Source organism: Ostrea edulis, chromosome 8, assembly GCF_947568905.1.
Source record: "Ostrea edulis chromosome 8, xbOstEdul1.1, whole genome shotgun sequence".
Taxonomy (NCBI): Eukaryota; Metazoa; Mollusca; class Bivalvia; order Ostreida; family Ostreidae; genus Ostrea; species Ostrea edulis.
The window spans coordinates 1,472,457-1,497,093 of NC_079171.1; the positions used below are offsets into that span (position 1 = coordinate 1,472,457).

General features: G+C 38.3%; 1 protein-coding gene across 1 annotated transcript in view; it reads left to right on the forward strand.

The window, feature by feature from the left end:
* Window positions 1–24,637, forward strand: part of LOC125682852 (uncharacterized) — a 265,876-nt gene that overhangs the window by 105,739 nt on the left and 135,500 nt on the right. The window contains exons 7-10 of the mRNA XM_056147887.1: window positions 14,691–14,759; window positions 15,116–15,173; window positions 16,000–16,049; window positions 19,486–19,546. The gene's annotated coding sequence lies outside the window, so the exon portion shown is untranslated. The remainder of the gene's footprint in view (window positions 1–14,690; window positions 14,760–15,115; window positions 15,174–15,999; window positions 16,050–19,485; window positions 19,547–24,637) is intronic.

The following is a 24,637-nucleotide window of genomic DNA, read 5'->3' on the forward strand; positions in this document are numbered from 1 at the left end:
TGAATGAATTACACCTATGATGTACAGTATGATAAACTTTACTCTATAAAATCATAGCAATTTAGCAGTCCAAAAAGTTCACAACACAGAAAGTCACGGTCACACAACGCATCACAGAAAGTCCAGTAACAGGAAAGTCACATCACAGAGTCACGTACGGTCACAAACTTTCCACATGAAAACGTCACAGGACAGGTATCATCTTGGACATCGGACACGGCACATCACACCAGAGGACATCACATCTTCCAGGTCAGCAGATCCGGAAACACCACAAGGAAATACCCCTGTCCAAGAACGGCTGGGTTACGGCAGCCTAATCTACCATTCCCCGTATTTCGGGGTACTGTGTGCATGGAGGAGTTCACACCCCTCACATAACTTATTAACTTTCTTTCGTACCCCCTTGCGATGACCAAACCTGGGTTGTCCTTGGTTCACTGTTAGTTGAACGTGGAATGCATAGCCATCATCCCACGACCAATGGATACTCGCGAAGCCACAAGCAACAAACCCATCCCATTCATTGCTTAGACGTTTATCAGGAGGAAGCCCCTCAGTCAGAGAAGGAACACTACTATCCCACTAGGCCGCACCGGATAAAGCCACAAACCCCACATCAGCGGAGTCATCTCCACGAGAGGCAGACACAACACACCCTCCAGCAGACCAACACACAATGGTACATTTATCAGGTGCCTTGGGGACAGACTCCCCTGGGAACTGATAGGCCACTGCTTCAATGATAGCTGGGGCATTGGTAATGATTAGACTGTGCCGCTCAGCAACAGTCTCTAACACTACAACTGAGGCCTGCATGCTTTCACTATTGCATGGAATACCAACACAGCCCTCATCACAAACCTCCGCGCATGCATCGATTCCAACCTGGAATAATCCAGTATCACTAACATGACACTCAACTGCATCCTCGCCCCCAGACTCGTCCTCTGCATCCGAGTACTGGCCATCAACAGAATGCAAAACCAGAGCCCGTGCCACATCAATTTCCCGCCGTCCAGCACTACTGGTCCAACCACTCAAACTCAGCTGATCATGAGCTGAGAGACATGATATACCGACCACACCAGACCGTGCCTCAACCTGACACCCCGACTCGACTGTGGAAGGATCATCATCCACATCGCAGAACACATCAACAGCCATGTCAACATCAAAACCCAGAGAACACCCAGAGCTACCCCGAGAAGTCATATCACTATGGCAACAAACACTATCCCCGGTGTTCTCCAGCCCACCACCCTGGTGACTAACACCTGCCTCAGTGTCCTCCGGCCAACCACACAACTTTTCATATGTGCCTGGCAGCACCCCTGTCTGCACCGACCATGTGTCCCTGACCCCTACTTCACTCCGGGCCCTCTGAACAACCACACCCGTCGACAACAAAACACTACTGCCCACCACAGACACACAACTACTCCGTTTCACTGGCATTCTGACCTCATGACATGCACTGTCGACTACTGACCTTGCTGTAATGGAGCTACCTAATAAGGGCTTACGAAGCACCTGCCCCGACCTATTTTGAGCCCCGGTCCTTGGGGACCGACCAACTAACACGCACTGACTAGACAACTTGGGACCATCCCTACTAGCAGCCTTACAGTCTTCTGTACTGACATGCCTAACGAGTGGAGATCTCGACCTTGACCTTTTATGTCTAATCCCACGTCTGACTGGCGAGAGACCGAAACGCATACCCCTATCTGCATTGCTCATAGGCCTCACAGGCACCTCGCTCGTCTGCAACTTCAACTGTGATGCGCCAACACCTGACTGGCCCTTCGAGATGCACTGGTGATATGGGGGCCCTGGGGAACTCTCGTTTGCATAGATGGGCAAATGATGGGGAGACTGAGGTTGGTCATGACTACCACCACTACTAGTACAGCTAATGTAATAGGTGTTCTCCAAAGATACCGACCCATTACTGCTGAGGACTCTATGGCATGGCCCACCCACCACGCTGGGACAACCAACCTGCTCGTCCAATATAACTGGCAGAGTTGGTTCAGGGTAACCTCCCCCCCCCCTACTTGACCTACGGACAAGGTATCCCAACCTGGATTTAAAGATGAAACCCCCAAATCACCCCTGGACAATAGTTACCTACATTCCCAGGACACCCCGCTAATTGCTGAGCCACTACTATGGAACTGTCGCCACCTCTACTGTTTCTCCTAGACATTGCCTGACTGATCATGTTACTGACATTGTTAGTCAACTGTGCCATCTGGGTCTCTAGCATTAGAAACGCCTGTGACAGATTAACTGTCCCGGTCCCATGTCCCTGACCTGAAGTTACAACAGAACCCATTCTATCTAGGTGGTAATTTTGGTCCGTTTCAAGTCCCCGATGTGGCCCCGCATTCCATCCTTGGGTGCCCGTCACGCCCCGCGTAACATCACCCCACGGAATACCCCTGCCACCTGGCGACCCTGCATCCCTTATTTGGGTACCCGCCAAGCTTTCCTGCCCGACTACCTTACCCCCCGGGATGCCCCCGTCACCTATCCATCTCGGACTAACCTGACCAGAATACCAGGCCATCAGAATTACTGCCTAGCCACAAACCAGGATAATACAACACAAGTACAATAATTACATTTAACCATGTAAACTAACAAAATTAACCAAGAAATTCTAACATTTCAAAATGGCTCCCACCTGCGACCACGCGGCCCCCGCTATGATCCGCGGCGCAGGTGGGCAAAATATCCTACCGGCGACGCCAATAAAGTGATTTCCTACACACAAAGAACACCGGAAAAACACTTATAAACAGATATATTCACAAATACACAGAACAACTTACAAAGGGTCAACAACAGACGCACTGTACCCCCCCCCCCCTTCTGGATCCTCCATGTCTTATGTGTTGTTTCTGCTAGGAACTTTCGATTTATTGCTCTCTCTCTCTCTCTCTCTCTCTCTCTCTCTCTCTCTCTCTTATGGTAGGCAGTCGAAACGGTATGTAGTGAAAATGTAAGCTTAAACGATGAATTCAGTCATGTTTTGAAGATTTGGTATATCGAGGTTTAGCTTTAAGTACGTACTTTGTTTTAATAGCGTTAGACCTAGTTGTCAAATTACTGAGTCAACTTCTTCATCCCCTTTTGGAACTGAGAATGCAATGACGTAGCCAAATCACACTGTGGCGTCTTTGCTAGTTAAACATTATAGGATTCAGCGATATAAAAAAGGGGGGGGGTCCAGGAATCCAAAAAAAAATAAAAAAAAATTAATCGATAAAAATAAATATACGTGTATCACCCAGTGCTAGTTTATATTTAACTTGTACATTAAAAATAATTGCCTACAAATATTAGCAGTATCATATTAAAAACAAACCAGCTACAAAGATGTCCCACAGAAAGGGGGGGGGGGGTGTGTGCCAATCCCCGGATTCCCCTCTGGATCCGCCATTTGGACAGAGAGTACATTTAAAGGCAAACACTTACGTGCGGGTATTACTGTCTCATGACAGCATCTAGTTTAAATTTATTTTTCAAAAAGTTTGAACCAAGACATAAGTTCCAATTGTTTTTGTCATACAATATGTTTATTTGAATAACTTTATTTCATCGATATCTCACGCAACACCTTTAGGGAAATTAACACGAGACGTGCAACACCTTCTTTCAGTAACTAAGTCTATCCGGGTCCCAGCTGCTACAGTCGTCCTATGCCCTTGTCGTTTGGATAAGGAGCTGGGAGATTTTGTAGTCAGCCCTCAGATCAAGCAGATCTCGGACGTCTTATTGGTGCCGCACACTTCTGTTAGGGAGAGAACGTTGGTGACCAGCATTGTCAATGCCTCAGATGAGGAAGTGTCTATCTCCGGAGGCAGTGCGATAAGATCAGCCTTGGAGGCCGAACCATGGGAGCTGGCACCTGACTTTGTCGTTAAGAATGTGTGCAGTGTGGACCCCCACACTGAGGCAGGGATTAAGCTCAGCACATTTACAGCAAGATATGATATTGCCCCCTTAGCTTGCCCTGGAACTAGGTCAAATTCCAAGGAGGCCATATTGGATGGTGGGGGTGGGGATATCCCCCTCGAGGCCGAACCATGGGAGCTGGCACCCGACTTTTTCGTTAAGAATGTGTGCAGTGTGGAAGCTAGAGATCGACAGCAGGCAAAGAAGGGGGGGGGGGGGGGGGGGTCTGCCGCGCGGAATCAAAGTTTCCGATGACTCAAGATGCCGGAGTCAGTGGTTTCCGGAGACATAAGGTTAGGGAAATAAAAAGTATCGGGATGAGCGAGAATTCCGGAAAATAGTGGTATAAATTACCTCAATGGTCACCGGAACTCTGTCTGATGTAAATCTGAATGTCAGGTATTCAATGTATAAAGAGAGGATAATTGTAATATGATCCGTTTATATCCGAACTTGAATGTTATGACGATATCGTATGTGAGTTGAGTTGAGTTTAATAAAGTGTGTGCAGCATCATGTGTTATCACTGAGTTTAGAGTGTGTAGAATGCTGGTCAGCATCTGATGATTGAATTCGTATACACACACCACAATAATGTACAATTTGAATGATTTAAATCAAATTCAATGTTTATTGTTTGATGTACATGTAAACGATTAGAAGCTGGCCTTTTTACATCCTTAAGCTTTTTTTCCCCAAGAGTTATCTGCCCTTCGTACTTATTTGCGTTAATTTTTATAACGAGAAAGTGTATGTAACTTTTTGCCATGAGATTTGTATGAAAAATATAATTTCTTTTAAATATATTTTGATAAAACATGAATTTCCCATAGACTTTGAACAATGTAAAATTCTAGGTGAAATAAGTCAAACAGTAATCAAAATTTAAAAAAAATTCTATGGTGGATTATTTTTATTTGATGAACCTATCAAACTGATACAATGAATACAAGAATCCCACTATCGATTTACTAGATATGAATTATGGTTGTTATACATTGAATACCTTAACCCCCCACCCCCCACCCCCCACCCCCTCCGCCTTCTGATACAGTTCTCCTTCCCAATGTCAAATACCCGCTGACACCCCCGGATTTTTAATTATTACAAGCGTATTAACAATTCGACTAAATTATATGTTGATGAAAGTGCAAATAATAATCAAACTAACAAATAATTCTGAGTTCTATTAATCTATATACAAATTAGTTCGGGATCGAGATGACAGAAATTAAAGAGCACAGGGGATCTAAAATAAAATAAGTTATATATGGATGCAAATTCGTTAGTTTGCTTGCACTATCATCAAAAACAAATGTAGTCAATCAGTCTACGTAATTGTAATAATTGAAAAATTCCCAGGGTTATTTATTATTCTTTAGTAGGACTCACCTGCGCAACCAATTGCGCAAGAACTTCCTAAGGACTAGTTTTACCCTAACCCAACAAGCGCCAAGCAGGCGAGAGCGCGCGAGAAGAATGCGGAAGAAGTGAAAGGAAATTCGAAGTTTGTACAAGACGGGCTTGTTTTCATATACTGGATATTCCAATAGAAAGGAAAAGAAGGAACTGTACACAAGTTGTAAAGTAAGAATTATATCGCGGAATTATTGTTGTTTGTTAATGAGCACAGTAGTCGCCTTCTCCATTACAGAATCACGTGATTTACCAGTGATCCACAGGGGTTCGTCACGAAATTTTTGAAATAAAATTTGACATCGTCTATTCTATATTTCGTGACGAGCCCCTGTGAGTGATCCAAGTATTTCTGGTCGCCATTTTCAAATTTCTACTTGCCATGGGAAAAGATTTTGTAAATAAGACCTACAAGTTTTTTTTTTTTTTTAATTTGAATATCTTTCAAGAAAAAAATCAACACCCATGTATGCGTTTTGTTTGTTTTATTTTCACAGTCTTCACGAAACACTTTGTGAAGCACAGGCCCTTCGGGCCTCCTAGTATAATAATTTTGCAAGCCTAAACAATATTTTAATGGCCCAAAATATTTTTTTCTAATTTGACCACTTGTCCTTTACAAGGTGTTGCATGCTGATTTTACACTATAGATACATGTATGTTCTACGACAGGAGTCGGCAATTTTTATCAATAAAGTAGAAATATATGAGAAATGGGCATAAATACTAGTTACCACTGAGCTTCGCGAGCGAAGCGACAGGAATGCAACACGATTTCGGCAAAATCTGCTCCAGTGCTATGTTGCGTGAAAAAGACAGCAGTACCCGGTATAAATAACATCAGTCGATGTGTCCCACCTGATTTCTGGATCAGTCACCCTTTTAATTGCCGTCAATTACTCTAAAATCCAAAATAAACATACTTTCGAAAATATTCACTAGCCATAAGTTTTGTGTGACGTCACGCCATTTGCTGCTGAACTATCGCAGTAAAATCAAAGTTAACACTGAGAAATTCCGGATAATCGCGGAATGTGATGGCCTAAATATTGTTGTAATTTTACATCACACATAACAAAAGTTGGGAAGTTTCTAGTATACCGGTCCCCCGAAGCACGCGACTGTGCATGAACAGTTATTTCCCTTGCCGTTGCTAAGCGGAATGTAAACATGCCGCCATTTGCATTTTCGCCACGGATGCTGAGCAATGAAAATCGTGCGATAAAAATAAAAGCCCCCGACAAGTCAAATATAGTTTTTAAAAAATTCTTACCTTATAACATGAAATCATCTAATCTGTTGTTTGCATTAATCAGATCGAGGGGTTGAAGAACTAGTCGTTGTTTGGCAATCAAGGGTTCCTTTGGCTTTGATGAAGTAAGATTGGGTACGAGTATCGAGGGGTCATATACAGATTTAATGAGTTCTAGAAATTTAAGGAATGGATCTTGGCAGTCTGTAAGATATTATTTTCGGATGCAGTACTGACTAAAATAAGTATCGTACAGAGATTTAACTGTGCCGCTGGCCGGTAATGACTTTTTCAATGTACGCCAAGTGGATTCTATAGTATTGGTGTGTGTCCCTGTATCGGAATCTACAAAGTTTACAGAATGATTTACTTTTAAATGTTCGAACCCTTCTTTATCAAGAATATCATAAGCTTTCCAGCAATCGCTAATTATAGTTGTACCGGGCTGTATGTTGGCTTTTATTATTTCAAGCAGAGTTTCTCGTGTTCGATCTGCCACTGTTGTAAAAAAGCACCTTTTCGTCTCCCTTTCAATCCCACCAAAACGCAGACACCGTCAACTTTCCGTCCCTTGTGAAATTTTCTTTTACCAAATTTACTTTCGTCAATTTCAACAAATTTTCGCACTCCTCCTATTTTTTCTGAATTCTTCTCTAAAATGCAGGTACACACTTCTCTGGAATAATTATACCAATCAACAACAGTTTGATTTGCAATTTCAAGTTCGTGTCTCACGAAACTTTCACTAGCTTTGTATACCCAGAAATATTTTATTAACAAAACTTTTTCCAGCGTTAATTTGTGCTTTTCGAACCAGCTACCAGTCCTGATGGAATTTTTGTTGTTGCAGGTTTTGTTAGAACATCTCCATACAAATCCGTCGCTTGAATATGATGAATCCTTTCTTAATCTAAATTTCCCGTTGTCACAGCTGCCACAAATTTTGCTGTCCAAATTTATCAAAACAGATAATCCTATTAACCAGTTAATCAACTCTCTTACATCAGCACAAATAAAAAAAAATTCTTTCAGTTTTAGGGGCATTTCAACACAAATCAGCTGTTCAGTTTGTTTACATCAAAACCAGTGACATCGTATCATACGAATATTCATGAGAATTACGTATACAAAGCGCACGTGATTATTTTGCTCAACAACGGATTCCATTTATTTTACAACAAAAAATGTACGTCTTGCATTATTTTTCATTTCGGATTTAAAAAACTGATTTAAAAAAGTTTTTTTTTAAACTTCATTTTTTACGAGGATTTTTTACGAGGAATTCGAATTTGGGCTTATTTTTGTGATTTCTTTCTGTTTTAGCGATTTCACTGATCGCTAACGCGACCGTATATCAGCGATTTTTTTCTACCCACTGGTACTGGTACCGGTACCCATTCGATTGGAAAAAATAGCGTCAAAATCGAACAAATTGGGAATTTTCTACAAAAGTTTCAGCAAATGATTTTAACTAAAAGAAAAGAAAAAAAAGAGAACAAAACAAGAACTATTCATCTCTTTACAAACTTTTTACGGTAATATTTGCTGTTGGATTGTTTTAGAATCGATGTAGTTCTACGTAACATGTGCACTGCCATGATCTGTACTTTCAATTTAATACCAGAAGTGAACATTTTAGTTAACTTGTACAACGTTTCAGACTAAGTAAATTACGATGTCAGCGGTCTATTTTTCGGAAAGTAAGTTGGGAATTTTTAGTCTCAAAATTGGGGAAAATCAACAGTTTTTGGCATTGGGAATGGTACCGTTTATCGGTACCAGTTATATAGGGAAAAAAATCGCTGTATATATATATATATATACTAGACCGCCTTTGGCGGCACACGTTTTAGCGCCATATTTTGGGGACTGGTATACTAGAAGTGTTCCCAAAAGTTTTTAATAGATAGAAATCTTTATTTGTTTATTGAATGCAAAATTCTTGGTAGTACAGTTTATCAACTTTCTTTTTCCCATATATCACCCGAGCAGTGATTTTTTAAGACCCATTTTGGGTCCGAATTTCGGCCCTTTCCCCTCTTAAAAATTGTCAAATTTTTCCCAATTTAGCTTGCATTTTTCCCAATAATAAAATGATGAAAGGAAAACGTATTTGAATAAAGTAAACATCGATGTGAATTATATTTATACATAAGATTTAACAAAAAGTTATGGCAATGATAATTTGGATATATAAAAGTTGAAAATTTTATAAGGTTAAAGAAAATTAGATGTGTAAAATAAAGATAATATAATGTTTGATATGATTTTAAAACTTCTTTACGATAAAATTGATTTTTCACAATTTGACTGAAATGTCGACAATTTTTCCCAATTTGAAAGCCACAGGACCCTTGTAAAAAATGTAGAAAAATCACTGTCCAAGTCACTCGGATGTCAACCTCCCCTGCTTTTCTTCAGTTTGAGGTGGGTGAGGGATGCGATCTTTTTACGCCTCTGTGCTATTTTTTCATTCAAGGACGTAGTGCGGTGAGACTAATTCTTTATCGTGCCAACCCATAGACATTTACTAAATATTGATAATTAAAGATAATAATATTTATATACAAGATATTTCCAGTAATTATTTCTATGAGGTTACAGCAGAACACCGTGGCATGAAGAAATACTATTATTAATTTGCTGAAATTATTTTGAACCTCACTTAGCATTAAAAAAAAAAATCATCAGTGCTGCTTTTGCTATTGAATTTTCCAGTGGCACAGTCAATGACAGACATTTTAAAAATCATGAGGGGGGGGGGGGGTGCAAATCCATATTCAAGGATTTATAAATCGGCTTGATTTGGGACATATGGACCTTGATACATTGAGAAAACATTCTTGCAGTGTTAACAGCCCCAGCTGAGTCCATCCCATAGAACCGTGAGTTCACTCAGAACCCTTGACATTTGTGAGGATGAGAAGAAAATTCAGCATGATACTTTAGTGATTTTAGTCCTTATTGAAAGATGAGCTAGGTTTAAACGGGTAAAATTGAAGAATGTTATTTAATGAGAAAATAAGCATTGTAAATTATACTACCTTAAAATGATGGGGGGTGGGGGGGATGCACAAACTGCAACTGTACATCTGTTGTTGGAAATTGGAGTAGATCTAGATATATTTGAGAATTCATATACTGTATTCAGCTCAATAAGTCATTTTTTTCCTGTTGGGTTTGAAAACTTTATTGTGTCTCCACCCCCAACACGATGATGGGCTCCATTCGAAGTGTGATATCAAACACAATATATATAAGTTGTTGGCAGTGCTCGAGCTGGGCTTCGCCATTTTCGCCAATGGAGAATTTTTTTCAAAAATGGCGGGGAAAAAATTGAAAGTGGCGAAAATCCCTTTTTCCAATAAATTGTATTTTAAATCCTTTGTCAGTGACACATTATCGCTTGTTTGTTTATGCAGTCAAAATCTGTTTATTCAGTCAATGCGTGCGACCGGAAATCTCGCGTCGCTCCAGTGCACACAGAGTTGGTCACAGCCTCAGGTAATTTATGGCTGCAAAAAAGTCTGTGATTATGTAATAAAGTACATCAGACAGCTGTTTACCCTGCTGTGGTCAATTGTTTAACATTTTCAAAAGGTCTTATTCATTATCATGTTATCATCTCTACATTAATGTCAATTTTTAACCAGAGAACCGACCGGTAATTGAATTCCGTATTATTGTGTATATCATGTATATTAGGGGTGTGTATTGCTCAAGATTTTCCTATATGATACGATACAATATTTTCTGATGCGATATCCGATATATTGGATATACAATGTAGTTAAGCATTTTCTGAAGTAAAATATCAAAATTAAAAAAAAAAAATGAAGTGGTTTTTAATATCTTTTATTTCATAACAAAACAAACAATGACAATTAAAGTATGAGGAAACTCCAATGTCACAATGTAAAAGCGGGGATTAAAGTCTGAGAAATCTACGATGTGTCACAATGTTAAAGTGGGTATTTAAGTCTGAGGAATCTCTGATGTCACAATGTAAAAGCGGGTATTAAAGTCTGAGGAATCATGTTCCTGTTAGAAGCCATTTTTAAATTATGAACTTCGATCCCGACTATTAAAAGGGCTATTTTTAAACCCGACATTATATCGTATCGTCGAAACACCCTATCGTATACAGGGTTCGAAATTAACTCATGTCCGTAAGTCCGAGACTAGTAAAAAACGTGTCGGACTAGTGAACTCTCTATAGCACTAGTCCGTATGGACTAGTGAAAATCCGGAAATCAATCTTGAATTGGTAAAGATTTATAGCAATATTTGTCTGAGTCTCTTAGATGTTTGAACTTATGGTTGATTACCTGCATGATCAAGTGTTTGCATGAGTATGACAGTCTGATCTTCCAAACACATGGAGTGCGTTCGAGACCGCTGTGCACAAATTCTCAAATTCCTGCCGATTTCGAACACCGAGTACATATCACGAGAACGTGTTCTGGGTGCAAAAATTGCAAGAAGTGTGGTCTGAGAACATGCACGTTTATGCACACATGTTCTCGTCATTCGCAACTAACACAGTAGTTCTTAACACTATAGCTCATGACTTGGTCAATCAAGTGAATTTTATCGACTTTATTGATCAAATTTCGAACTCCTGTGACTCTAAGATCTGAGCACCAAAACAACAGGAACGTCGATCTCGAACGCACTTATGGACGTTTATAAAAGGATTAACTTGGAGGTTAATATCGTATGCTTCTGAAGATTTTGTATGCGAAATAAAGTATGGTGGTCTCTTTTTCTTCTGTAGGTGTCAGAAATTGAATTGCTTGCAACTGTGATGTGTTTGGTTTGATTAAAATGAAGATCATTTTATGATATACTGGACGGACTAGTGAAATGCTTTGCGGACTAGTGAACATCAATAGTGACTAGTCCGTACGGACTAGTGCTTGAAAAAGTTAATTTCGAACCCTGGTATATCGCTGGACAGGCGTATACCGGTACATATCGATATATTGATTCACCCCTAATGTATATGGGTCGTTCTTAGGCCAAAAATAAAAATTGATTTGTTTGATGTACTCCGACCGACCCGTAGGGGCACCCAATCATTTTTTTCAGTACTTTTAATTTTTAATTTTTTTTTTTATTTGGTTTCCAGCGAAATAGACATTGTTTCATTTTAAAGGTTTATATTCTCTAAGAAACTTTTTTGATGAATGTTTTATAGCAATAATTATTAAATCTGTCTTGTCCAATGTTTAATGAAAACATCAATAAATTTCTAAGTCTGCGTTTTTATGACAATAATAAATTTTTTCGATACTGCAAAAAAAAGAAAAAAAATTAACATACCTACCTACCCACCTTGAAAAATGTGGGTCGGAGTACATCAAACAAAAATATTTTTAATGATGGCCTCAGATAGGAAACTTTATTTGGAATTTTAAATGGTCATGGAATTACTTCATTTTTAGCTCACCTGAGCCAAAGGCTCAAGTGAGCTTTTCTGATCACATTTTGGCCGGCGTTCATCTGTCTGTAAACTTTTCACATTTTCATCTTCTCATGAACCACCGGGTTAAATTTCAACCAAACTCGCCAAAAAGCATCCTTAGGTGTAGGGGATTCAAGTTTGTTCAAATGAAGGGCCACACTCTCTTCCAAGGGGGAATAATCAAGAATTAGTGAAAATTTGTTGGCATCTTTTAAAAATCTTCTTCTCAAGAGCCACTGGGCCAAAAGAGCTGAAATTTACCTGAAAGCTGAAATTTACCTGAAAGCTTCCTGACATATTGCAGATTCAAGTTTGTTCAAATCATGGCCCCTGGTGGTAGGATGGGGCCACAAGGAGGGATCAAACTTTTGCACACAAATATATAGTAAAAATCTTCTCAAGAACCACTGAGCCAGAAAAGCTGATTTTTACATGAAAACTTTCTGACATAGCGCAGATTCAAATTTGTTCAAATCATGGCCCCCGGGGCGTAGGATGGAGCCACAAGGGGGGGGGGGGGGGGGTCAAAGTTTTACATACAAATATAGGAAAAAACTTTAAAAATCTTCTTCTCAAGAACCATTAGGCCAAAGAAGTTGACATTTACATGAAGGCTTTCTGACATAGTGTAGATTCAAGTTTGCAAAGGGTAATTTGGGCCATAATAGGGACTAAGGTTTTACATGCAAATTTATATGGAAAGTCTTCAGATATGGGCCAAGGTGACACAGGTGAGCGATGTGGCCCATGGGCCTCTTGTTATTGTAAAACTTCAAGAAAGCCTAACTTTTCAGAGGATAAAAAGGAAAAGATAGTTGAAAGCATATTTTTTTTAATTATTCGCATTTTAAATCAAGTGCCCAAAAAGTGATGCCTATTGCATTGACATACAATATATTCCATTTTTGTTTAATTGGTGAGTTTTTAACAGTCATAATTATGTTTTCACAAAACAAATTTCTTTCTCAAACAATAAACTAAAAATTCTAGAGTAAAGAAATGGCCAAATGGTTTCTATTGTTCGTTTAAAAAGGTGATGGATATTACTGATAAAGAGGACAATATTTTTTTTATCAAAAATGTTTCACATAATCACGATGATACAAAGATTCAAAACAAAACTTAAGTAATATTTGCAGGGTGTTTAAAAAGATTCTGTTCTCTATACATAGTTGAAATAATAGATATTATGCATTAATCTTTACTTTACGTGTTTGGATATTACTATTGACACTTTGACAATTATCATTTTTCGTGATGTCTATTACTTAAAACACTTTGACAACTACCATGTTGTGATACCTATTCCCAGGGTTCCAACTTTGACTGAATATCTTAGGGGCCAAGTGGGCACCTAAATAAGAAATCATTTTAGCCCACATGAAATTTTAGTAGTCCACACTAGAGGTGCGTGGTATAACCGGTGTACCGGTATTTTTCTGGTAGCAGTATGTACCACTGTACACGAGGCGATATACCGGTATATTCAAGTCTGATAACTCCACAGGAACTCCACGTTTTAAATATCTATAATAAAAAAAAAATGTCTTCCTGTAAACATAATATTGACAAGGTATACCACGTCACCATCTTGGTTTTCGTTTTTACCAGCTGCATTGATTGAAAATTTCGGTGAAAAGTTCAATATAATAGATATTCCTTGACAGTGAATGTTGGATCATATAATTTCTTGTTTTTTCTACAGGTGATAATACTTCGATGTAGTGCGTGGCATCATAAAGGGAGAAGAAAGGATTGACATGTGGTAGTATAAACAGCTGTATCATTAATTCTTAGACATCATGATTTTAGAACAATTTAGAGGTCACCAGAACTTATAACTCAAGTGAGTTTTTATGATTTGTCATCAGCAAACTGTGTATCTGTAAGTGTTTCACATTTTTAGCTCACCTGAGCTGGAAACTCAAGTGAAATATTCTGATCACTTTTTGTGCACTGTCTGTCTGTTTGTCCGTATGCACAGTTTTCACTTATTCGATTTCTCCAGAACCGCTGTGACAATGTCAATTAAACTTGGTACAAATGATCCTTGGAAGAAGGCCCTTAGGAGAATCAAGTTGTTAAAAGGAAAAGTCATGATCCCTTCAAAATGGAGATAATCAAGAAAATGGAAAAATAGGGTGGAGTCCTTTGAAATTTTTCTAAAGAAGCGTTGGGCCAGAAAAGTTGAAACTTACATAAAGGCTTCCTGACATGGGTACCATCAAGTTTGTTCAAATCACGGCCTCCAAGGGCAGGGTGGGGTATTTTAGGGGATAGGAGTTTTACATGAGTATATACATAACATCTTTGAAAACGTTCTTGTCAAGAACAACAGAGCTCTGAGTAGTACTGTCATGTTGATATATGCAAGGATACCCAGGTAGTGTAGATTCAAATTTGATGAAATCAGTACCCCCAAATCCAGAACCCTGTGGATAGTGTGTGTTCACAATAGGGATCAAAGTTTTGGATGATAATATATATAGGAAAATATTATTCTCAACAACAGTAAATCCATGATTAGTCATGATGACAAGACCGTACATTTCATACCATGATTGTTGACCTTTTAACCTTGTATTTCAGTTATGTTGTAAACTTTGGGGCAAGAAAAACAAAGAACAGCTGAACAAGAGCAGAGCCAAGGTAACTCGGGTGAGTGATTGTGGCTCACAGGCCTCTTGTTTTCTTCCCAGTCAACCATTGCAGTCTTTACATTGTTTTAACACATGTCCTTCAGGCAGGTGTATCCTTCGTTCGTTTGAATTGATTGTATCAGACAAAAATAGGAACATCACAGAAAAAAGTTTAATGAAAATAAATTTCTGTCTGGACTTGTGAATATGCAAGTTTCACATTTCTGCTCCTAAATTTACCAAGCCCCGGGCATCAGACTCCTGGGACTTTTCAAAGACTGCTCTTGCATTGTAACTTTCTGTTGAATACGTTTCAATACAGTAACTGTATCACATGCTAGTATATGATGAACGGTGTATTTTTTGTTTCCATAGGTGATAATAGCTAGATATATCAGCATCACAAAGACAGAAGAACAGAAAACAGGCACTGGTAACAGTTGTAACATTGATATCAAAATATTATGAACTCAGAACAGGTTTAACATGTTTAAACTCACAGCTGAGTTTTCATGATATCAGTGTACTTAGGTCTGAGCTTACATCCGAGTTTTCTTGATTAAAGTTTGTCATACCTGTCTTCTGTAAACTATTCACAACTTCTAATTCAATTCTTTACTTATCACAAGGCCAATATCAGAAATTCTATGTGATCTTTTCCAATCTTGCCACATGTTGGGGGGGGGGGGGGGGGGGGGGGGGCTGTTAATGGAAATTTGTTCAATACTTCCTATCTTCTTAAAGAGGTTAGATAAGTTAGAAATAATGAAAATAAGATAAGATATTGAAGATCATACATTATTTTCTGTCTCATTCAAGAATGGTTTTCTCTTATTGAAACTTCATCAATTTAAGGTCATAGTAGTGAGGGTTCTTTATTGTGCTAACGCCTACCATGACCTCCGTTTTAAGGTCTTACCCAATTTACCTCAAATTGTGGATGTTTGGTGAACAAACAGTCACTACCTCTCTTGTTAGACTCTTCAGCCTTTGGTTGTCTCAGTTGTATGTGGACATTTTGAATTAATGGTCAGGATATCAATATATCAAATTACACAGGTCAAGTTTGTATTTTGGCCAAGTAAAAATATTTTGGTAGAGTCATGTCCCTTGGCATTGGGAAATTTCATTGTATAGCGCTCCACATTGACTCAAACATTGTATGTATACTCACAATAATTCAAATTTTTCTTAAGTTATAATTGTACAATCTATAATAGAATCATAGAATTATTAACAACTTCGATTACTTTTAACAGAATCCTCAGGACAGCTGTGTGAAAGAGAAAAGGAAGATAAAAGCAGAGTGGTATTATAAGAGTTTCTTTATTACATGGATAATTTACCTGTATTTTTAGGCCAATTCAACTTAATTAGTAGATTATCATCCAGGGTCACCAAAAAGTATGGGGCGGGTGGGAGGATTTAATTTTTTAATTTTTATTTTCTGAGAAAAATATTAATGACAAACGAGTTTTTGTCAACAGAAGTGCTTCATTTAATGCCAGATGGATATCAATCTATGCTTATTTCACAGACGAATTCCAGGTTAAGCTTAATTCAAAACACAATAAGACACCAAACTTCTTCAAGATTTACGCCTGTAAGAATGCAAGAAACCATATTCTTCATGTTGCTTTTCACGTTGCTATACCGAAAATGTAAAGAAGAAGTGTAAATACCTGAGTTGCACATGAAAATTTTCAGGAAATCACAAGTTTCGCAAAATTAAAAAAATCGGGGCAGGCCAATTTTAGAGGGGTGGGCGGGGATGATAATCTATCAATTAAGTTGAATTGGCCTTAACTCTGGATATGAATGACATGGAGTGTTTAAAGGGGGATATCGATGTCTATTCACAACTTGATAATATTGGCTATTTTAGGTCACCTGAGTCACTCGGGTGACCTATTGCTATTGTTCTCCGTCTATCGTCGTGTGTCATCTCTCAAAAATTTCGAATTTTGTATGAACCATTCTTGGGACAAGGGGGGCAGACCTTGTAAATTTCAGGACCCCTGCACCCCTGTTGTGCATTATTTCATTTAAAGGATCAAACTTGTCAGATAATTGTACTATTTTGTTTTGTTTGTTTGCTTTAGATCGCTTCAAGAAATTCTCATTCATACTAAGTCATCATCAGCTGTAAATGAAGGACCACAAATTTAGACCTATACTTAGTTCTCAAGACTGTGGCAGTGAGGGTTCTTTAACATGTCTAGACCTATACTTAGTGCTCAGGACTGTGGCAGTGAGGGTTATTTAACATGTCTAGACCTATACTTAGTGCTCAGGACTGTGGCAGTGAGGGTTATTTAACATGTCTAGACCTATACTTAGTACTCAGGACTGTGGCAGTGAGAGTTATTTAACATGTCTAGACCTATACTTAGTTCTCAGGACTGTGGCAGTGAGGGTTATTTAACATGTCTAGACCTATACTTAGTTCTCAGGACTATGGCAGTGAGGGTTATTTAACATGTCTAGACCTATACTTAGTTCTCAGGACTGTGGCAGTGAGAGTTATTTAACATGTCTAGACCTATACTTAGTGCTCAGGACTGTGGCAGTGAGGGTTATTTAAGATGTCTAGACCTATACTTAGTGCTCAGGACTGTGGCAATGAGGGTTATTTAACGTGTCTAGACCTATACTTAGTGCTCAGGACTGTGGCAGTGAAGGTTATTATACCCCCCCGAACGAAGTTCTGGAGGGTATATAGGAATCACTCTGTCTGTCTGTCCGTCTGTAAACTTTGAACATTTGTAACTTCTTCTCAAAAACCACTGGGCGAATTTCAACCAAAGATGGCACAAAGCATCCTTAGGTAAATGGAATTCTAAATTGTTAAAATAAAGGGCCAAGCCACCTTCCAAGAGGAGATAATCAAGAAAACGTAAAAATAGGGTAGGGTCATTAAAAAATCTTCTTCTCAAGAACCACTGGGCTAGAAAAGATGAAATTTATAGATAAGCTTTATTAGGTAGTGTAGATTCTAAATTGTTAAAATCATGGCCCCCAGGGGTCGGATGGGGCCACAATCGGGGATCAAAGTTTTACATACAAATATGTAGGAAAAATCTTTAAAAATCTTCTTCTCAAGAACCACTGTGCAAGAAAAGCTGAGATTTATATGAAAGCTTCCTGATATAGTGCAGATTCTAAATTGTTAAAATCCTGGCCCCCGGGGGTTGGATGGGCCACAATAGGGGATCAAAGATTTACATACAAATATATAGGAAAAATCTTTAAAAATCTTCTTCTCAAGAACCGCTAAGCCAGAAAAGCTTAGATTTATATGAGAGCTTCCTGATATAGTGCAGATTCTAAATTGTTAAAATCCTGGCCCCCCGGGGTCGGATGGGGCCACAATAGGGGATCAAAGTTTTACATACAAATATATAGGAATTTTTTTTTAAAATCTTCTTCTCAAGAACCACTGTGCCAGAAAAGCTGAGATTTATATGAAAGCTTCCTGATATAGTACAGATTCTAAATTGTTAAAATCTTGGCCCCCGGGGGTCGGATGGGGCCACAATAGGGGATCAAAGTTTTATGCACAAATATATAGGAAAAATCTTTAAAAATCATCCTCTCAAGAACCACTAAGCCAGTAAAGCTGATATTTACATGAAAGCTTTCTGACATAGTGCAGATTCAAGTTTGTTCAAATCATGGCCCCTGGGGGTTGGATGGGGCTACAAGGGTGGATCAAAGTTTTACATACAAATATATAGGGACATTCTTTAAGAATCTTCTTCTCAAGAACCACTGAGCCAGAAAAGCTGATATTCACATGAACAGCTTCCTAACATAGAGCAGAGTTAAGTTTGTTCAAATCATGGCCCCCTGTTGTAAGATGGAGCCACAATAGGGGATCAAAATTTTACATACAAATAGACCTATACTTAGTGCTCAGGACTGTGGCAGTGGGTTTATTTAACATGTCGACGTCTGTTTTGACAAGGAGCCTTCATTTTTAAGTTCATATCTGAAAATCCAGTAACTCTTACTTCTCAAGAGTATTTGACAAACAGTCATGGCCATAATGCAAACACGTTATTAGAAGAAAATAACGCATGCGAGTTATCTTCTTGTCACAATGAGTTACCTCTCTTTGCCCCTGCTCTTTATCAAATACCGTGTGGTACTGTTGATAACTCAAACAGGTTATTTTTAATGATACCGAATCATATTTTTATTTTTAGTTAACTTGTTTACGTTATTTTATGTCAACTCTCACTTCTTCCATAAATGAAAGGTGAAGATAACGAACAGTGATATAGCAAACAAATTAAGTTCAGAGAATAGCCCCTGTAGATTAGGTTTAGATGTAAGAATCACCGTGTCTGTCTGTCTACACATCTATCTTCTGTCCGTCCCTCCCACTTTGTATCTAGTGGACAACTTTGTAATAAGGAGAGAATAAAAAATCATACTTGTGACAAAAATTACATACAAACAGATAAATGCAATAATTGATTACAAAATCAGAAGCTCATTCGGTTCTTCGTGTTTAAAAGAATCACTCATCAACAGACAACACTTTCCTATATACATGTATGATACTCAGGTTACTGTTAATGCTCATGGGCCTCTTGTTAAGTTGAAGTTTGAATTTCAATGGAGTACATGATTAGTAGTGGGGTTGGTCAAGGTTTTGTTTTCTGAGAAAATGTTTCAGATCAAAGTGAATTGATCACCATGGTGATATTCAAATAAATGTGACCACTTGATGTTTTTAGGTTCACACTGGACTCCCATGAGGTCCTGCATTACTGAGGAAAGAAAGGTGATGTTAAAAAGGTAATGGTTCCTATATACACATACATCTACACAGAATTGTGTCTGTGTATTTTGATGTCAATGAAACCGTTTTTGGTCTGTCTGTCTGTCTGCAACTCATTGTTACCTTGAAAAAACGGATTATGCAGTAGATTACATCATTTTCACTTTGAGAAATAATTGAGTAAGTGAACTTGTTTTTAGCTCACCTGAGCTATTCTGATCACTTATTGTCTGTTGGGGATCAAAGTGTTTTATGTACGAGTGAAAAAGGGACACTCTTTAAAAAGCTTTTCAAAATCCCTAGGGCCAGAAAAGTGGAAATTTACATGACAGCTTCTTTACATGGAGTAGGTCCAAGTTTGTGCAATTCATAGGCTCCAGGGGTAGGGTGAGGCCAAAATAGGGCATCAAAGTTTTACATGCTGTTAGATACAGAGCTGCCAACCCTCACGATTTTGGTATAAGGCTTACGATTTTAGGACCGAAAATGCGTCTTGCGATTTCACTATATATCTTCCGATTTTCGCCTATTTCACATTTCGAAAGTTTTAGAGCTGTCTGTCATTGGTTTTTAGCTCACCTGAACCGAAGGTTCAAGTGAGCTATTCTGATCACATTTTGTCCGGCGTCCGTCTGTCTGTCTGTAAACTTTTCACATTTTTGACTTCTTCTCCAGAACCACTGGGCCAATTTCAACCTAACTTGGCCAAAAGCATCCTTGGGTGAAGGACTTTCAAGTTTGTTCAAATGAAGGGCCATGTCCCTTTCAAAGGGGAGATAATCACAAAAATGTAAAAATAGGGTGGGGTCATTTAAAAATCTTCTTCTCAAGAACCACTTGGCCAGAAGAGCTGAAATTTACCTGAAAGCTTCCTGACATATTGCAGATTCAAGTTTGTTCAAATCATGGCCCCCGGGGATAAGATGGGGCCCCAAGGGGGGATCAAAGTTTTACACACAAATATATAGGGAAAAACTTTAAAAATCTTCTTTTCAAAAACCACTAAGCTAGAAAAGCTGAGATTTACATGAAAGCTTCCTGACATAATGCAGATTCAAGTTTGTTCAAATCATGAGCCCCGGGAGTTGGATGGGGCCACAATAGGGGATCAAAGTTTTACATACAAATATATAGGAAAAATCTTCTTCCCAAGAACCACTGAGTCAGGAAAGCTGATTTTTACATGAAAACTTTCTGACATAGTGCAGATTCAAGTTTGTTCAAATCATGGCCCCCGGGGATAGGATGCGGCCCCAAGGGGGGGATCAAAGTTTTACACACAAATATATAGGGAAAAACATTAAAAATCTTCTTCTCAAGACCACTAAGCCAGAAAAGCTGAGATTTACATGAAAGCTTCCTGACATAATGCAGATTCAAGTTTGTTCAACTCATGGGCCCCTGGGGTTGGATGGGGCCACAATAGGGGATCAAAGTTTTACATACAAATATACAGGAAAAATCTTTAAAAATCTTCTCAAGAACCACTAAGCCAGAAAAGCTGATTTTACATGAAAACTTTCTGACATAGTGCAGATTCAAGTTTGTTCAAATCATGGCCCCCGGGGATAAGATGGGGCCCCAAGGGGGGATCAAAGTTTTACACACAAATATATAGGGAAAAACTTTAAAAATCGTCTTCTCAAGAACCACTGAGTCAGAAATACTGATTTTTACATGAAAACTTCCTGACATAGTGTAGATTCAAGTTTGTTCAAATCATGGCCCCCGGGGATAGGATGGGGCCCCAAGGGGGGATCAAAGTTTTGCACACAAATATATAGGGAAAAACTTTAAAAATCTTCTTCTCAAGAACCACTAAGCCAGAAAAGCTGAGATTTACATGAAAGCTTCCTGACATAATGCAGATTCAAGTTTGTTCAAATCATGGGCCCCGGGGGTTGGATGGGGCCACAATAGGGGATCAAAGTTTTACACACAAATATATAGGAAAAATCTTCTTCCCAAGAACCACTGAGTCAGAAAAGCTGATTTTTACATGAAAACTTTCTGACATAGTGCAGATTCAAGTTTGTTCAAATCATGGCCCCCGGGGATAGGATACGGCCCCAAGGGGGGGGATCAAAGTTTTACACACAAATATATAGGGGAAAACTTTAAAAATCTTCTTCTCAAGAACCACTAAGCCAGAAAAGCTGAGATTTACATGAAAGCTTCCTGACATAATGCAGATTCAAGTTTGTTCAACTCATGGGCCCCTGGGGTTGGATGGGGCCACAATAGGGGATCAAAGTTTTACATACAAATATACAGGAAAAATCTTTAAAAATCTTCTCAAGAACCACTAAGCCAGAAAAGCTGATTTTTACATGAAAACTTTCTGACATAGTGCAGATTCAAGTTTGTTCAAATCATGGCCCCCGGGGATAAGATGGGGTCCGAAGGGGGGATCAAAGTTTTACACACAAATATATAGGGAAAAACTTAAAAAATCTTCTTCTCAAGAACCACTGAGTTAAAAAAGCTGATTTTTACATGAAAACTTTCTGACATAGTGCAGATTCAAGTTTCTTCAAATCTTGGGCTCCGGGGGTAGGATGGGGCCATAAGGGGGATCAAAGTTTTACATATAAATATATAGTTAAAATCTTTTTCTCAATAACCACTGAGTCAGAAAAGCTGATATTTACAAGAAAACTTTCAGACATAATGCAGATTCAAGTTTGTTCAAATCATGGTCCCCGGGGGGTAGGATGGGGCCACAAGTGGGTGGGTGGGGGGTAAAAGTTTTACATACAAATATAGAAAAAAGCTTTAAAAGAACCATCGGGCCAAAGAAGTTGACATTTACATGAAAGCTTTCTGACATACTGTAGATTCAAGTTTGCAAAGGGTAGTTTGGGCCATAATAGGGACCAAGGTTTTACATGCAAATATATATGGAAAGTCTTCAGATATGGGCCAAGGTGACTCAGGTGAGCGATGTGGCCCATGGTCCTCTTGTTACTTTTATAATAAACAAGCCATAGTCATTACTACGTTTGTTTGCATAGTCTATATATATATATATACAGAATCTCAATAATTTTAATGCTTTGAAATAAACAATATGGCAGCTGCTACTAAACGTAAGACATGTGTTGATGGAAATAACAACAATACTCCCCCAAAGAAGAGCCAAAAATTCGAAGAAAAATATGCAAGTACTCTGTAAACATCTATTTGTTTCAAAGTCAGAAAGGGGGAGTTTGTATGATAAGTGTACAATCTGTTTGATAAACTTCAACATTTCTCACGGCAGGGAAAATGACTTTAAAACACTTGCCAGAATAACTGACACAGTAACTGTAAAATTACATAATATAATAATGTAACAATATTTTTTACACGTCAAGTTTTAGGAAGTAAAATCAATAAAAGATGCATTTAATCTTTTGCATTTGTAAAATGCATAACAATTAGTATACAGTCTAAATTCATTAAATTTGGATTTTAAGTATGCCTAAAATTGCTCAGGTTACATATTTATTCATAAAAGATCTCCAGCAGAAGGAAACCCAAGCTGCCCCCTGATCCCTGCCTTATTATTTTCCATTTCATAATGTTGGCAGCTCTGTAGATGGAAAAATCTTTAGAAATATTTCTTGAACTATTTAAGCTAGGGCTTTCATACTTTAGTATATAGATACTATAGATAGGGAGGGGGGGTCAAAAAATTTTCATCGGAATAAACATTGATTAAAATATCTTTTAAAAATTCCAACACCTGAACAGCGGTAGGGCCAAGGTGAATCAAATGAGAGATGTGGTCCATGGACTTTTTGGTCAGACTGCTAAAAATAATAACAAAAGAATACAAATGTTAACGAGGGTCGATCCTCATGTGACTTATTAATATTAATGGTTGAAAGTAGGAAAAAATGTATTTATATTTCCACTCAATATACATGTATTCAAATTTATTTAATAACCAAAGAAAATGTTCATGCTGCCACCGTTTTAAAGATGTCAGATATACTAAAACAGAAATATATGTTAACACAAGAAAATCACACTTTTTTGTTATACAGAATAATCAAAATAGATAAAAACTTGTGAAAATGACAAATTTTAAATGTCAACAGTTTAAAAAACAAACTGCTAATTAATAAATATGTATAAATTAATTGTGGATATTGGGGAAACCTTGTATAATAGGCATGCAGTAAAAGAAATACCAGGATAGGAGTTACTGCCCTTGACAACAGTTTTAGCTCGCATGAGATCAAAGCTCAAGTGAGCTTTTCTGATTGCCAAGTGAGCTTTTCTGATCACCTGAATCCCGTGGTGATCCAGGTTAGAATAGGTCCTTGGCACCCACTTGCTTGTCGTAAGAGGCGACTAAATAGGGAGGCCCTTCGGATAAGACCACAAAAACTGAGGTCTCGTGTCACAGCAAATGTGACACAATAAAGATCCCTCCCTGCTCAAAGACCATAAGCGCCGAGCATAGGCCTAAAATTTTGCAGCCCTTCACCAGCAGTGGTGACATCTCCATATGAGTGAAATATTTTCGAGAGGAACGTTAAACAATATTCAATCAATTAATCTGATCACCTGTAGTCCATTGTCTGTTTGTCCGTCTGTTTGTGAAAGTTTTACATTTTCCACTTCTTCTCCAGAACCACAGGACCAATTACTGTATAACCAAACTTGGCCAAAAGTATCCTTGGTTGAAGGGCTTTCAACTTTGGTCAAATGAAGGGTCTCGCCGAATTCAAATCGGAGATAATCACATAAATGCAAAAATAGGATGGGGGTCACTTAAAAATCTTCTTCTCAAGTACCACGGGGTCATTTACATGCAATTTACATGAAAGCTTCATGACATAGTACAGATTAAAGTTTGATAGAATCATGGCTACTGGTGGTAGGATGGGGCCATAATAGGGGATCAAAGTTTTACATACAAATATATAGGTAAAATCTTTGAAAATCTTCTTCTCCAGAACCACTAGAATAGAAAAGTACAGATTTACAAGAAATCTTCCCGATTGTGACGTCATATATTTTCTATGATTTACGATACACGGTGAAGTAAAAATATTTTACATTGTTATCTTTAAATCTTAATGTATATAGCTTTCTGTTGGACAACCTTGGAGTTT